Below are 13,735 nucleotides of genomic sequence, written 5' to 3'. Positions count from 1 at the left end.
GGGGAACAGTTGGTGTTTGGTTATTTGAATAAATTCTTTAGTGGTGATTAGAGAGATTTTGGTGCACCCATCACCTGAGTAGTATACACTGCACCCAATTAGTAGTCTTTTATCCCTTACCCCCTTCCCACCCTTTCCCATTGATTCCCCAAAGTCCTTTGTGTCATTCTTATGCCTTTGCATCCTCATAGCTTAGCTCCCACATATGAGTGAGAACACACGATGTTTGTTTTTCCATTCTTGAGTTACTTCACTTAGAATAATAGTCTCCAGTCTCATCCAGGTTGCTGCAAATGCCATTAATTCATTCCTTTTTATGGCTGAGTAGTATTCCATTGTATATATATACCACAGTTTCTTTATCTACTCGTTGATTGATGGGCATTTGGACTGGTTCCACATTTTTGCAATTGCAAATTGTGCTGCTATAAACATGCGTGTGTGCAAATATCTTTTTTGTAAAATGACTTATTTTCCTCTGGGTAGATACCCAGTAGTGGGATTGCTGGATCAAATGGTAGATGTACTTTTAGTTCTTTAAGGAATCTCCACACCGTTTTCCATGGTGGTTGTACTTGTTTACATTCCCACCAGCAGTGTAGAAGTGTTCCCTGTTCACTGTATCAATGACAACACTGATTATTTTTAAATTTTTTGATTGTGGCCATTCCTGCAGGAGTAAGGTATTGTCACACTGTGGTTTTGATTTGCGTTTCCTGATCATTAGTGATGTTGAACATGTTTTCTGGCCATTTGTATATCATCTTTTGATCCCATGTCTCCTTTATTCAGCTTCCCTCAGTGATATCTTGCAAAACCAGAACGTAATATCCCAACCAGGATATTGACATTGATGCAGTGGATACAGGTCATTTCCATCATCACAGGACCCTCCTGTTGTCCTTCACAGCCGTCCTCATTACCCTCCTGCCCAGTGCCCTCCTTAGCCTCTGGCAACCACCAGTCTGTTCTTCATCCTCTGTAATTTTGTCATTTCAAGAATATTCTATGAATAGAATCACATAGCATGTAACCAGAAATTGGCTTCTTTCAGCTTTTGCCTATTGGAAATCTGCTATAAATATTTGTGTGCAAGTTTTTGTGCAAATGTAAGTTTTAAGAATAAAGGCCCAAGAGTACAGTCACCCTGTGTGTGTGTGTGTGTGTGTGTGTGTGTCTAAAAAAAAACCCTACGATTTTACTACATATGTGCATAGTAGAATTTTATTACAAATTTGTTTTAGTATAACTCCACAACGAAAAAACCATTTTTATATAGTGATTGTTTTCTGCACACTCAATTCCTAAATGTGGAAAGACTGGCTCTAAGAGTTTGAACATCTTTTTTTTTTCTTGATAGACTTGGCCTGCATAGTGGGTATAAGCAATTAAGAAATCGTTCTAATTACACATCTTAGCATAACGAAAACAACAAGGATGATTTTCTTTGTGCAGTAGATTTCCCTAAAAAATTATACAGAAAGTTTTCTTTTGTGAATAAAAAAGTACTGGAGTTTAGAATTTAAAAGAAATCTGTACGTAAGTCTCTAAAATCACAGTTTGTGACCTTACATATAAATACAAATTTGAGGTCTGGTTTTCCTTTTTTTTTTTTTTTGAGATGGAGTCTACCTCTGTCATCTAGGCTAGGTACAATCTCGGCTCACTGCAAACTCCGCCTCCTGGGTTCAAGCAATTCTCCCACCTCAGCCTCCCAAGTAGCTGGGACTAAAGGCGTGCACCATGATGCCTGGCTAATTTTTGTGATTTTTAGTAGGGGCTTCACCATATTGGCCAGACTGGTCTCGAACTCCTCAGTGATCCACCTGCCTCAGCCTCTCGAAGTGCTGGGATGACAGGTGTGAGCCACCGCACCTGGCTGGTTTTCCTTAATATACAAATATCCTAGTATATTCTTGTGTGCGTGTGCGTGTGTGTGTGTGTATTAGCCATTCCTCCCAACTGAGCTAACGCTGTGTGGCAGTTAATTTTTTCCTCTTAAATTACCAAGAGTGGTCCGGGCCTGGGTATCACTGAGGCCTTTCTGTTTGCTGAGTAGTTACCGTGAAAGTGTGTTCGTTGTGTCTGCACTGCTTGTTGTGTTGCATCTCCAGCGGCAGCTGTGCTGCTGGCACACTAGCCCCTGGGTGTTTCAGACTTCTCGATTTACCCTGTTAGCCTGCCTGCAGCCCTGCAGCGCCCTCAGAAAGGTTTGAGCTGGATGGTCAGGATTTACCACTCAGTGACTGGTCTGCCGGCAGCTTTATGATGTTGTGTGCACCATCCCTGATACTTTTAGGGGTGCACTATTTGTGTATGTGACGGCAGGAAGAAACCTTCCATTTTGGGAACGGCAGTGTTTGTGGCGATTACTCCTCAAGTGGATTCAGAAGATTGCTTTTCTGTGGAGTTTCTGTTGAATTGTATCTTGCCGTGAGATTTATTCTTTATCTCTTGTCTCCAGAAAAACAGTCTTGGTGTTGTGTTTGATATTAGTGTTGTCCATGATGATGAGTAGGAAGAGAAGGCTCTGTCCCCTCTCTAAACACTTCGTGCCTTTCATGTCCTTCAGGTCAGAGGCCAGGCAGCACCCAGGGCACAGGGGGCCCTTCCCAAGTCAGCCTCTGCTGCAGCCACACTCAACCGCAGACACCCCACGCCGCATCACCCTTACATCTGTGTCCTTCCTGGCCATCACCTCTCCCACATGGATCATCCTTATTGTGCCCTGGGCATTTCCACCATTACAGTCCCCACCGCACTGTCTGGATTGCCTATTTATTTTTCAGAACCCTCAGTGACTATAAACTCTTTGCAGGGAGGGGCCGTTTAATTCATCATCGTATTCCCAGGGTATTCCCAGGGTCCAGCTCTCAGGCTGGCGTGAGTGACTGAGGAAACTTAAAAGAGTAAATAAATGAAAAATAATGGAATAAATGAGTGAGATTAAACCTAGCACACTGGGGCTGGGCATGGTGGTGTGCACTTGTAGTCCCAGTTACTTGGGAGGTTGAGGCGGGAGGATTGCTTGAGCCCAGGAGTTCAAGACTGTAGTTCACGCCAGCCTGGGTGACAGTGAGATGCTGTCTCAAAACAAAACAAACCTCAGACACTGGGAAAGTGATGCAAAATCAGCTTCTCCTTCCTCCTCTTTACCCTGCTGTCTCCTTTGAAGGGCCACTGGGATACTTTGCTGTTTGTTTGTTTTGAGACAGAGTCTCTGTCGCCGAGGCTGGAGTGCAGTGGTGCAATCTCAGTTCACTGCCATGTCCACCTCCTAGGTTCAAGCAATTCCCCTGCCTCGGCCTCCCAAGTAGCTGCGATTACAGGCATGGGCTACCACTCACAGCTGACTTTTGTATTTTTAGTAGAGACGGACGGGGGTTTCACCATGTTGGCCAGGATGGTCTTGAACTCCTAACCTCAGGTGATCCAAAATGCTGACCTCGGCTTCCCAAAGTGCTTGGATTACATATTCTTTGCTATTGACTCCATTTCCAGGGCGTCCACCCTCAGCGATCTCTTTGCCCGCATCTTCGTGATGTAATCACTCCACATTCTCCTTGTCAGTTTAAAAGAGGAGCAGCCCAAGCAAGGTGGAGGGCTAACTGGACAGTAGCAGCAGCAGTGGGCCAGGCAGGGGTGAGCTGTGTGCCGCCCTCACCAATCTAAGCCTCAGCATCTCTGCCGCGGAGATAGTAATGCCTTCAGCGTATACATTCGAATATCAGTTCAGGCTGAGGAATGTGCCCAGAGACTCATAGCCGGTAAGCAAGTGGCGGAGCTGGAATTTGAAAGGCCATCTCTGAACAGGTGACAGGTGACCCTTGAAGGTCTGGCTCTACCACGCATGCTTCCCTATGATACCAAGAAATTGAACCTTCCCAGTGCTGTGTGCCTTTGGGTAAGTTTCCTAAGTTCTCTGATCCTCTGTGAATTCATCCTTTTAAAAATGAGCATCAGGGCCGGGCGCGGTGGCTCAAGCCTGTAATCCCAGCACTTTGGGAGGCCAAGACGGGCGGATCACAAGGTCAGGAGATCGAGACCATCCTGGCTAATACGGTGAAACCCCGTCTCTACTAAAGAATACAAAAAACTAGCCGGGCGACGAGGCGGGCGCCTGTAGTCCCAGCTACTTGGGAGGCGGAGGCAGGAGAATGGCGTAAACCTGGAAGGCGGAGCTTGCAGTGAGCTGAGATCTGGCCACGGCACTCCAGCCTGGGTGACAGAGCGAGACTCCGTCTCAAAAAAAAAAAAAAAAATGAGCATCAGGGCTGGGCGTGGTGGCTCACGCCTCTAATCCCAGCACTTTGGGAGGCCAAGGCAGACAGATCACGAGGTCAGGAGATCGAGACCATCCTGGCCAACACGGCGAAACCCCGTCTCAAGTAAAAATACAAAAAATTAGCCAGGCGTGGTGGCAGGTGCCTGTAATCCCAGCTGCTCGGGAGGCTGAGACAGGAGAATCGCTTGAACCTGGGAGGCAGAGGTTGCAGTGAGCCGAGATCGCGCCACTGCATTCCAGCCTGGTCAACAGAGTGAGACTGCGTCACAAAAGAGATAAAACAAATGAGCATCAGTATTACCTCCCCTTCTGAGGACCAAATGAGGTAACATTAGCAATGTCTGATGCATGCAGCTGGCACTTAACCTGTTCCCTCTGCTTGGCCCTCTTATTTTGTTTTGTCACCCAAAGGATACACTGGGCATTGAAAACCTGATGATAGTTTAAAGGACTTAATTTCGCAAACTAGTTTGAGTCGTTGAAAAACAAAAGAATAATCTTTGTGTTATCTGTACTTCATAGTTATCTAACAAAGTAGCAGAATAGTTATATATAAAGAAAACATTGACTGGGCGCAGTGGCGCACGCCTGTAATCCCAGCACTTTGGGAAGCCGAGGAGGGTGGATCACTTGAGTACGAGAGGTCAAGACCAGCCTGGCCATCATGGTGAAACCCCGTCTCTACTAAAAACACAAAAATTAGTCAGGCGTGGTGATGCACGCCTGTAATCCCAGCTATTTTAGAGGCTGAGCCAGGAGAATTACTTGAACCCAAGAGGAAGTTGCAGTGAGTTGAGACTGCGCCAGTGCACTCCAGCCTGGGTGACAGGGAGACTCTGTCTCAAAAAAAATAAAAAATAAACCATAATGTTAACCCCTAGGCCATGTAATTAGAGTGCCAAATCTCTGACAAGTTTGAACTGAAAACAGGGCACTATTTCCATTTGTTTCCCCTGCACACTAGCAGAGTAGACATGTGTACATTTGCTTTTGATTAGGTTCCCAGGAAACTTTCTAGGGGACTTGATGTTTTCATGCCCCAAATACTTCCTCCAGTCTTGTAAAGCATCAACAAAAACAATAGGAAAAGGCAGATTTTCAGTTAGGTGGATTGTTTTCTTCTTAGACTCTTCTTGGTTGCAAAGGAACATCACAAAAGTGTAAATTACTTACTCAGTACAAAATAATCATGGAGCTTGAGAGCGCATACACCAGTCATTGAAAGCACAGTCAGTGAAGCTGAACATAAGCTCATTTTTGTTTACATGATTGCTCATTTCAGCCACATGTCAGGAGGCAGATGTCTTAACAACCTTTGTCATTGATCATTACTTTGATTCATGAAGTAAAGAGCCAATAAACGAAAGGGGGAAAATAAGAGAGACATCCCCAGAAACAACATGGAATTCCAGGCAAAATCTAAACAAGGCCAGCCAACTTCGTGCAAAGGGATTAAAATAGGAGAAGAAAGCATTACGACAAATAGCTTTTCATCAGAGCGCTTACAGGCAAGGTTGTCATAAAACATGGGGAATGCACACGCAGTCTCCCTTGGCCCGCTCCCTCCTCCTAGGAGCTGTTCTGGAGGGTGTGTTCTCTCTCTTCAGAGCCTGTGCTCCTCCCGCCGCACTTCCTGCGACTCTTGCTTTTTCCTCACGGAATGTTCTATGTTGTTCTTTGTATTCTGCTCCCCTGATAGGAATTGCTGCCTTTTATTGTGTTGTTGTATGCCAGTCGCTGTGACTTTTACCTACATGATTTTCCTTAGTTTTCACGGTAATTCTGTGAGTTGTCTCTGATCATCATCCTTGTTTTACAGATGGAGGAAATACTGGGCCAGAGAGATGAAAATCTTGTTTGTTGTCCTTAAGTTATAGGTAGCATAGATCTAGGAGAGGTCAGTCCAGCTAGAAATGGTTCTAAGGCTGTGTTTGCCTCTTACTACACTCTTTTTTGATTTTTTTTTTTTGTAATTTATTTTTTGAGACTGAGCCTCGCTCTGTATCACCCAGGGTAGAGTGCAGTGGTGCAGTTTTGGCTCACTGTAACCTCCGCCTCCCAGGTTCAAGTGATTCTCGTGCCTCTGCCTCCTGAGTAGCTGGGATTACAGGCACCCACCACCATGCCCAGCTAATATTTGTAGTTTTAGTAGAGACAGGGTTTCACCATGTTGGCCAGGCTAGTCTCGAACTCCTGACCTCAAGTGATCTGCCTGCCTTGACTTCCAAAAGTGCTGGGATTACAGGCACAAGCCACCGTGCCCAGCCTGGTTTTGTTTTTTTGAGACAGGGTCTCCCTGTCTTGTCCAGACTGGAGTGCAATGACGTGATCTCAGCACACTGCAACCTCCGCCTCCTGGTCTCAAGTGATTCTCGTGCCTCAGCCTCCTGGATAGCTGGGATTATAGGCATACGCCACTGCATCCGGCTGTCCACTCTGCCTTTCTAGATATATAATACCCATTTTGAGGGCCAGGACCATTCCTTCAGTATTTGTTGAGTCTGCCAGGGCTGAGTACTGGGGACAAGATGGTAATGGTTCCTGCCTCAGAGTAGTGAGGTGTGAAGTCAACTGAGAGGGTCATAGCTGGCATTTAAAAGAAATGAAATAGGATATAAAATATGGGAAGGCATCAAACGTTGTGATGCTAAGTGTTGTGTTAGGAAACTTTTGTTAAACTACAATAGTTCACAGGGAAAAACATTTCTCACTGTGGGTTGTGGTCAGAAGAGTGTGAAAGATCCTGACCAAGAGGTTCCGGGGTGGGGGTGTGATGGCTTTTAAACAAGATAATGGGTAAGTGATTATAATGTGTCATAAGGAGCAATGAGGACACACATGTGATAGAATAAGGAAGAGAGTGGCAGGGGTGCCTCTGGGCAGGACCATTGGTGTCTTCTGAGAGGATAACGTTTGAGCTGAGACCCCAAGGAGGAGAGTAGCAGGAAGATAGTTGCCCAGACATGGGAAGAGATGCAAGATCCTAGGCCGGGAAGGAGCAAAGGAATATTCTCAGAAACAGAGATAATGTGGACCATATTGTTTGACTATAATTAATGCAGTACAGTTAGAAAATCTCAAAAATGTAAGTGAACTCCAATTTCTAGAAATCATCCTCCTCCTCCTTAACTGGGGTCAAATAAAAGTGAATCAATATAATGTGACATAATATTGTCATGCTGATTTTGTTTACCTCTATTCAGTGTTTTTATTTCTTTGATTGTTTTTGGAAGTTTAGTTTAGTTTTGTTTTGTTTGAGACAGAGTCTTGCTCTGTTGCCCAGTCTGGTGTGTAGTGGCCCGATCTCGGCTCACTGCATCCTCCGCCTCCCAGGTTCAAGCAATTCTCCTGCCTCAGCTTTCTGAGTAGCTGGGACTACAGGCGCGTGCCACCACTCCCAGCTAGTTTTTGTATTTTTAGTAGAGATGGGGTTTCACCATGTTGACCAGGTTGGTCTCGATCTCTTGACCTCGTGATTTGCCTGCCTTGACCTCCCAAAGTGCTGGGATTACAAGCGTGAGCCACCGCACCCAGCTGAAAGAAGTTTTTATGTTTTATGAGAAGTTTTCCTTACAGGCATTGGCTTGTTGTCATCATTTTTTCTTAGTGTCTGCGTAGACATCTGGTTGTTTGGCATCTCAGGACATTTCTAAACTGTACTGTTGGCGTTTTGGGTAGTATTGGGTATTTGATGTTTGGCAGCATTCCTGACCTGTGCCCATTTAGTGCCAGGTAGCACCCTTCTCCTCTCCCCCAAATTCTAACGACCAAAAATCTCTCCAGATGTTGTCAAGTGTCCCTGGCGGTGGCAGGGGCAGGGAGGAGATTGAGAACTTCTACTCTAGAAGAAATGCCAAGCTAGTGTGAGAGGAAGATGCCATGCTTGAGAATACTCTGTATGTCATCTATCGATTATGATTCTTTTTTTTTTTCATTTTAATTTCCCTTCAGTTGGAAAAGTTAGGTTTTAAGACTGGAGGTTCCTAATGACTTGTAATAAAAGAAATCTGTGTATAAGCCTCTTCTCCAAGTTATTTTTTCAGTCATATTGATCAGTTTCCTTTATTCTGCCCCCACGCCAATCCAGTTCACCATGTGACCAGTGGTTTGTACTTCTAGAACAGGAACAGTTTGTTCTCAGGTATCATTTTATCCAAGTGGGTTTCTTGTCTGTTAATCCTCTGTGTTTTGCTCATTCCTTACCTCCGTTTCCATGCTTTATGCTCCATTAAAGTAACTCAGTTTATTCCAACTTGTGATTTTTAGAAAAACATCTTGTTACAGCATTGTGGCCCTTGTTTCTTTCAGGAAAAGTTGCGTAAAAATAACCGCCCCCGTCCCCAGCCGGGCGCGGTGGCTCATGCCTGTAATTCCAACACTTTGGGAGGCCGAGGTGGGCAGATCACCGAGGCCGAGGTCAGGAGATTGAGACCATCCTGACTAACATGGTGAAACCCTGTATCTAATAAAAATACAAAAAAGTATTAGCCGGGCGTGGTGGTGGGCGCCTGTAGTCCCAGCTACTTGGGAGACTGAGGCAGAAGAATGGCGTGAACCCAGGAGGCAGAGTTTGCAGTGAACCAAGATCGCTCCACTGCACTCCAGCCTGGATGACAGAGCAAGACTCAGTCTCAAAACAAAACCAAAAAACAAAAAAACAAATTCCCTGCCCTTCCCTGGCTTTTTATTTTATTTTATTTTTTCCAAGATGTCATCCAGACTGGAGTGCAGTGACTCACTACAACCTCTGCTCCCTGGGCTCAAGTGATTCTCATGCCTCAGCCTCTTGAGTAGCTGAGATTACAGGCACACACCACGCCTGGCTAATTTCTGTGTTTTTAGTAGAGACGGGATTTCACCATGTTGGCCCGGCTAGTCTTGAACTCCTGGCGTCAAGTGATCTGCTTGCCTCAGCCTCCCAAATTGCTGGGATTACAGGTGTGAGCTACTGAGCCCAGCCAATAATCCCATTCTTTAAACTTAGTTTTCTTTCCTGCTGTATACCTTGCACGACTAATACCCTGCTAATTGTTGCACATAGAGGTGACTTTGGATAGTTCAAGAATCTCTCTTAAGAAATTCTTCTTTTTTTTTGAGACAAATTCTTCAGTAAGACTGTGGGGGTCTCATTAATCCTTTGAAATCTTTCCAAATTAAATCAGGTGTTCACCCAGTAATGTATTAAGACACTAGAACACAGGGGGCTGGTTCTGTTTCTCACCTCCTTAGCGTTTCTCCTTATTGTTAATCCATCGGGCTGCCCCCGAATACCTGATGTAATTATAACCCGCAGGTACTCCTTAGTGCACCCTTACCTTCATTATGTTTCGTAGACTTCGTCACCACCTGTGATACTATCTGTTCACGTGTGTATTTGTTTCTTATTTTCTCCCCCTGAATTGGAATGTAAGCTCGATCCCCAATGCCTAGAACACACCAGCCAAACAATTTTTAAAAATTTGCTGGAATGAGTGGATTTTCTAAATTTCTAAAATTTTTTCCTCATAGGAATTACTTGCTTGACTCATTGTTTTTTTTTTTTCCCCAACTTTTATTTTAAGTTTAGTGGTACCTGTGCAGGATGTACAGGTTTGTTATGTAGGTAAACGTGTGCCATGGTGGCTTGCTGCACACGCCATCCCATCACCTAGGTCTTAAGCCCCGCATCCATTAGCTCTTCTTCCTGATGCTCTCCCCAAATGTCTAAATGTATCAGATACCTATTTAGCACCTTCTGAATGCCAGACAGTGTTCCAAGATCTTTACAAACTTGAGCCCACCTCTGAATGGATGGTTATCCTTGCCTTTCCTCCACAAATACATTCTTCTCTACTATTCTCTTTTTCTTTTTTTTTTTTGAAATACTCATTGTTTTAAGCAGCTGCAATCCTGTATCTTGACATGTTTCTTTTTTTTCTGTTCCTACCCTTCTGTTTTATTCATGTAACTATTGTCTCCCATCATGATTCTGTCTTCTGTGGTCCTGAGAAGGAATGGTTCTAGTTCTCTTGATTTTTCCGCCCCTGGAATGGGCATGCGTAATGTGTTCCCGAAAATAGGAGGAAAGGGACCGGACGTGGTGGCTTACTCCTGTAATGCCAGCACTTTGGGAGGCCGAGGCAGGCGGATCACGAGGTCAGGAGATCGAGACCATCCTGGCTAACACAGTGAAACCCCGTCTCTACTAAAAATACAAAAAATTAGCTGGGCATGGTGGCAGGTGCCTGTAGTCCCCACTACTAAGGGAGGCTGAGGCAGGAAAATCACCTGAATCCGGGAGGCGGAGGTTGCAGCAAGCCAAGATTGCACCAATGCACTCCAGCCTGGGAAACAGAGCGAGACTCTGTCTCCAAAAAAAAAAAAAAAAAAAAAAAAAGGAAAGGAAGTCAAATGTATAAAGGTGAGGAACTCTAGTTTACAGATTATAGCCATATTTTTCAGTGATGGTTTCCAGCGCTGAACTGTTCACGGGCTATGCATAGTCTTGCTGTTCTAGTGCATCAAAAGACATAGGATGTACACATTTCTTTGTCTTTTTTGATGCACTAGGAACAGCAAGACAATTACATAGGATGTAAACATTCAGTCATTTTGTATATATACCTTATATAGATATTTTATACATGTAATAGATACATACATATATAAAACATCATATATTATGCATATATGCATTATAAAACATACATATATGTATATAAGCATCTTATATAAAATATTAAGATATAAGTATCTTAAGATATAAGATTTTATATGTAAGGTGTTTTATATGTATAATATATAATAGATGTTTTATATATGTAAAATACATATAAGATATATATTACATATAAGATATTTTATATATGTGTGAAATATATATACCATACACATTATATGTATAATGTGTATATTACATATATATAAAATATAAAATAATTAGTGTCTATGTTTTGTAGTGTCTGAGTGTTATGTATGGTTATTTCCAGAAAGCAGAATATGTATCAATATAAATACAAGTAAAAATTCTAATATTCTAAATCTTCAAAATCTGGATTTCTCAGTATACGTAGAGTGACAGTTGGTAGAAGCTGTTTGTTTTCACATTGAGAAGGACTTGCCGGTGGTGAGTCTGTAGGGGCTTGAGGGGGAGATAGTTGTGCTGGCTTCAGTGCCCTGTCTTCTTGCTTAGAAGAAAATTTGGGAAGGGAACTCGAGTTGTACTGGCAGGAGCCTCGAGCCAGTAGAGTGAGATGAGGCCTCAGGAGTGTGCCAGGAGCTGGCAGGTGGCACAGGCCCTTCTTTATACTACTTGGTTGGCTGAGAGTTGACCAGCAGGCAAGTTCTGTTTCTGCCCCACCCTGGTCGGCACTTTCTTTGGAAGACACAAGTACCTGTCTGGTTGTAGCTCTTCTGAAAACGTGCCTGGATTGGCATCACGGGGATGTGGCGTGCTGGGGGAAGGCAGGGCGTTCTAGCTGTTTAACTTCTGGGAATTTCTAGGTTGCCCCAAGGCTGTTTCGACTGCGGTCTAAGTTTCTGTTTCTTAACTTTCATCGTGTTGATAACTTAAAAAGGGTCTATATGGCTGGGCGCAGTGGCTCAAGCCTGTAATCCCAGCACTTTGGGAGGCCGAGATGGGCGGATCACGAGGTCAGGAGATCGAGACCATCCTGGCTAACGCTGTGAAACCCCGTCTCTACTAAAAAATACAAAAAACTAGCCGGGCGAGGTGGCGGGCGCCTGTAGTCCCAGCTACTCCGGAGGCTGAGGCAGGAGAATGGCGTAAACCCGGGAGGCGGAGCTTGCAGTGAGCTGAGATCCGGCCACTGTACTCCAGCCTGGGCAACAGAGCGAGACTCCGTCTCAAAAAAAAAAAAAGGGTCTATATGTTTCTTCACTCTTGAATGACCTTGTGCTTTCGTTAACACCTTGTTATTCTGGGTGCGAAGCGCTTCTACCCTGCTCCCTAGGTGGCCCCAGGCCTCTGCCAGCCCTGTGGGGCTCATGTAGCAGCGTTGGCCACCTTGCCATGAGATGGGACCACCAGGACTGTCTCCTCTCCTGGTGGATGTCTGAGCCCAGGAAGCAGCTGGGGACAGTGGCTTTTCTTCATAAGAGATGGGTGGGTCCCAACCTTGGCCTCGCAGTTTCTCAGGACCGGCTTGACCAACTGTTGTGGTTCATGTGGCAGAAATGCTACTGCCGAAGTTGTAATTTTTCTCTAGCAGAATGAAACATGCCATTTGTCTTGGCTCATGAAAACCATTGGATTGGTACTTTTGCGTTTCTTAGTGTGTCATTCTCCTTTGCAATAACATGCCATTTGTTGCCATGTAGGCAGCCAGTCAGTATCTAAAAATAGCCTCTCCAATAAAAAGATTCCACACATATGATTGCAGAAAATTGTTTTGTGTGCAGACATGCACATGCTAGTGTGTGCGTGTCTGAAGGCTGAGCACTTTTCATGTTATTTACATCCTTTTTTTTTCAAATCTCTTGATGTTTTTATTTTACTTAAAGGAGGATTGTAATCCAAGTATTTAAAAACTACCAACTATAGTAAATGAGTAAATATGGAGTGGAACTCTGCAATCAAATGGTTTTGTTATTGTTTGAGTTTATAAAGCTGGTCAAGCTTTGGTCAACAGATGGAGCTTAATGTGAGGTGGTTAATCCTGAACCAAATCACTTAGGACAAAGAGCACTGAGTAGACATTAGAAATCCATGCAAATTCAGCAACCTGACGGTACCAGAGTCACCTTATGTACATGCTGCCACATGTCTATAGCGCTCATTGCTATTTTTGGAATTTTAAAAAAGATAGGTTCTTGAGCAAACAAAAAAAAAATTTTATTTTAAATCAGAGTGCATTTGTTCTGCCAAGAGAGTACACAAATGTTATATATCCTAGTTGAAAGGGAATATTGTCCAAAAAGATTTTCCAAATATTCCTGTGATAATACGTTCCAGTCTTTGAACAGATACATAGACTATTTAATCAATATGAATGTATATCATATTTAAAGTACTTAAATTAATACTTAAATGGAATAACTATTATAAAGCTTTGAAATTATATGATTCAATATGAAACATTATATAGGGAAACCAAATTACTTTCTAAAACTTGGAAAGTGTCTTGTTACTGATTTATATCAAATGGAGAAATAATGCAGAGAAGTGAACTATAAGTTTATAATTTCTGTGACTCCCAAAAGATGTTCGTACTTGAACTAATATCTTTTAGGAACATCTAATAGCACCGGTCAAAATAATTGCTTCTTTTAGAAATATATAGGTGACAGCTGGGCTCTGTGGCTCATGCCTGTAATCTCAGCACTTTGAGGGGCCAAGACAGGTGGATTGCTTGAGCCCAGGGGTTTGAGACCAGCCTGGGCAACATGACAAAACCCTGTATCTAAAAAAAATATGCAAAAATTAGCTGGCTGGTAGCGCATGCCTGTAGT

The 13,735-nt window shown here is 43.7% G+C and overlaps 1 protein-coding gene across 1 annotated transcript in view; it reads left to right on the top strand.

Annotated features, from left to right (window-relative positions):
* The window catches only part of MYO10 (myosin X), a 274,244-nt gene that overhangs the window by 101,583 nt on the left and 158,926 nt on the right, over positions 1-13,735 (top strand). The window lies entirely within an intron of this gene.

Source organism: Trachypithecus francoisi, unplaced genomic scaffold (assembly GCF_009764315.1).
Source record: "Trachypithecus francoisi isolate TF-2019V2 unplaced genomic scaffold, Tfra_2.0 Lachesis_group2, whole genome shotgun sequence".
Classification (NCBI taxonomy): domain Eukaryota; kingdom Metazoa; phylum Chordata; class Mammalia; order Primates; family Cercopithecidae; genus Trachypithecus; species Trachypithecus francoisi.
The sequence above is the reverse complement of the archived record's forward strand: the minus strand, read 5'-3'. Positions and strand labels throughout refer to the sequence as shown.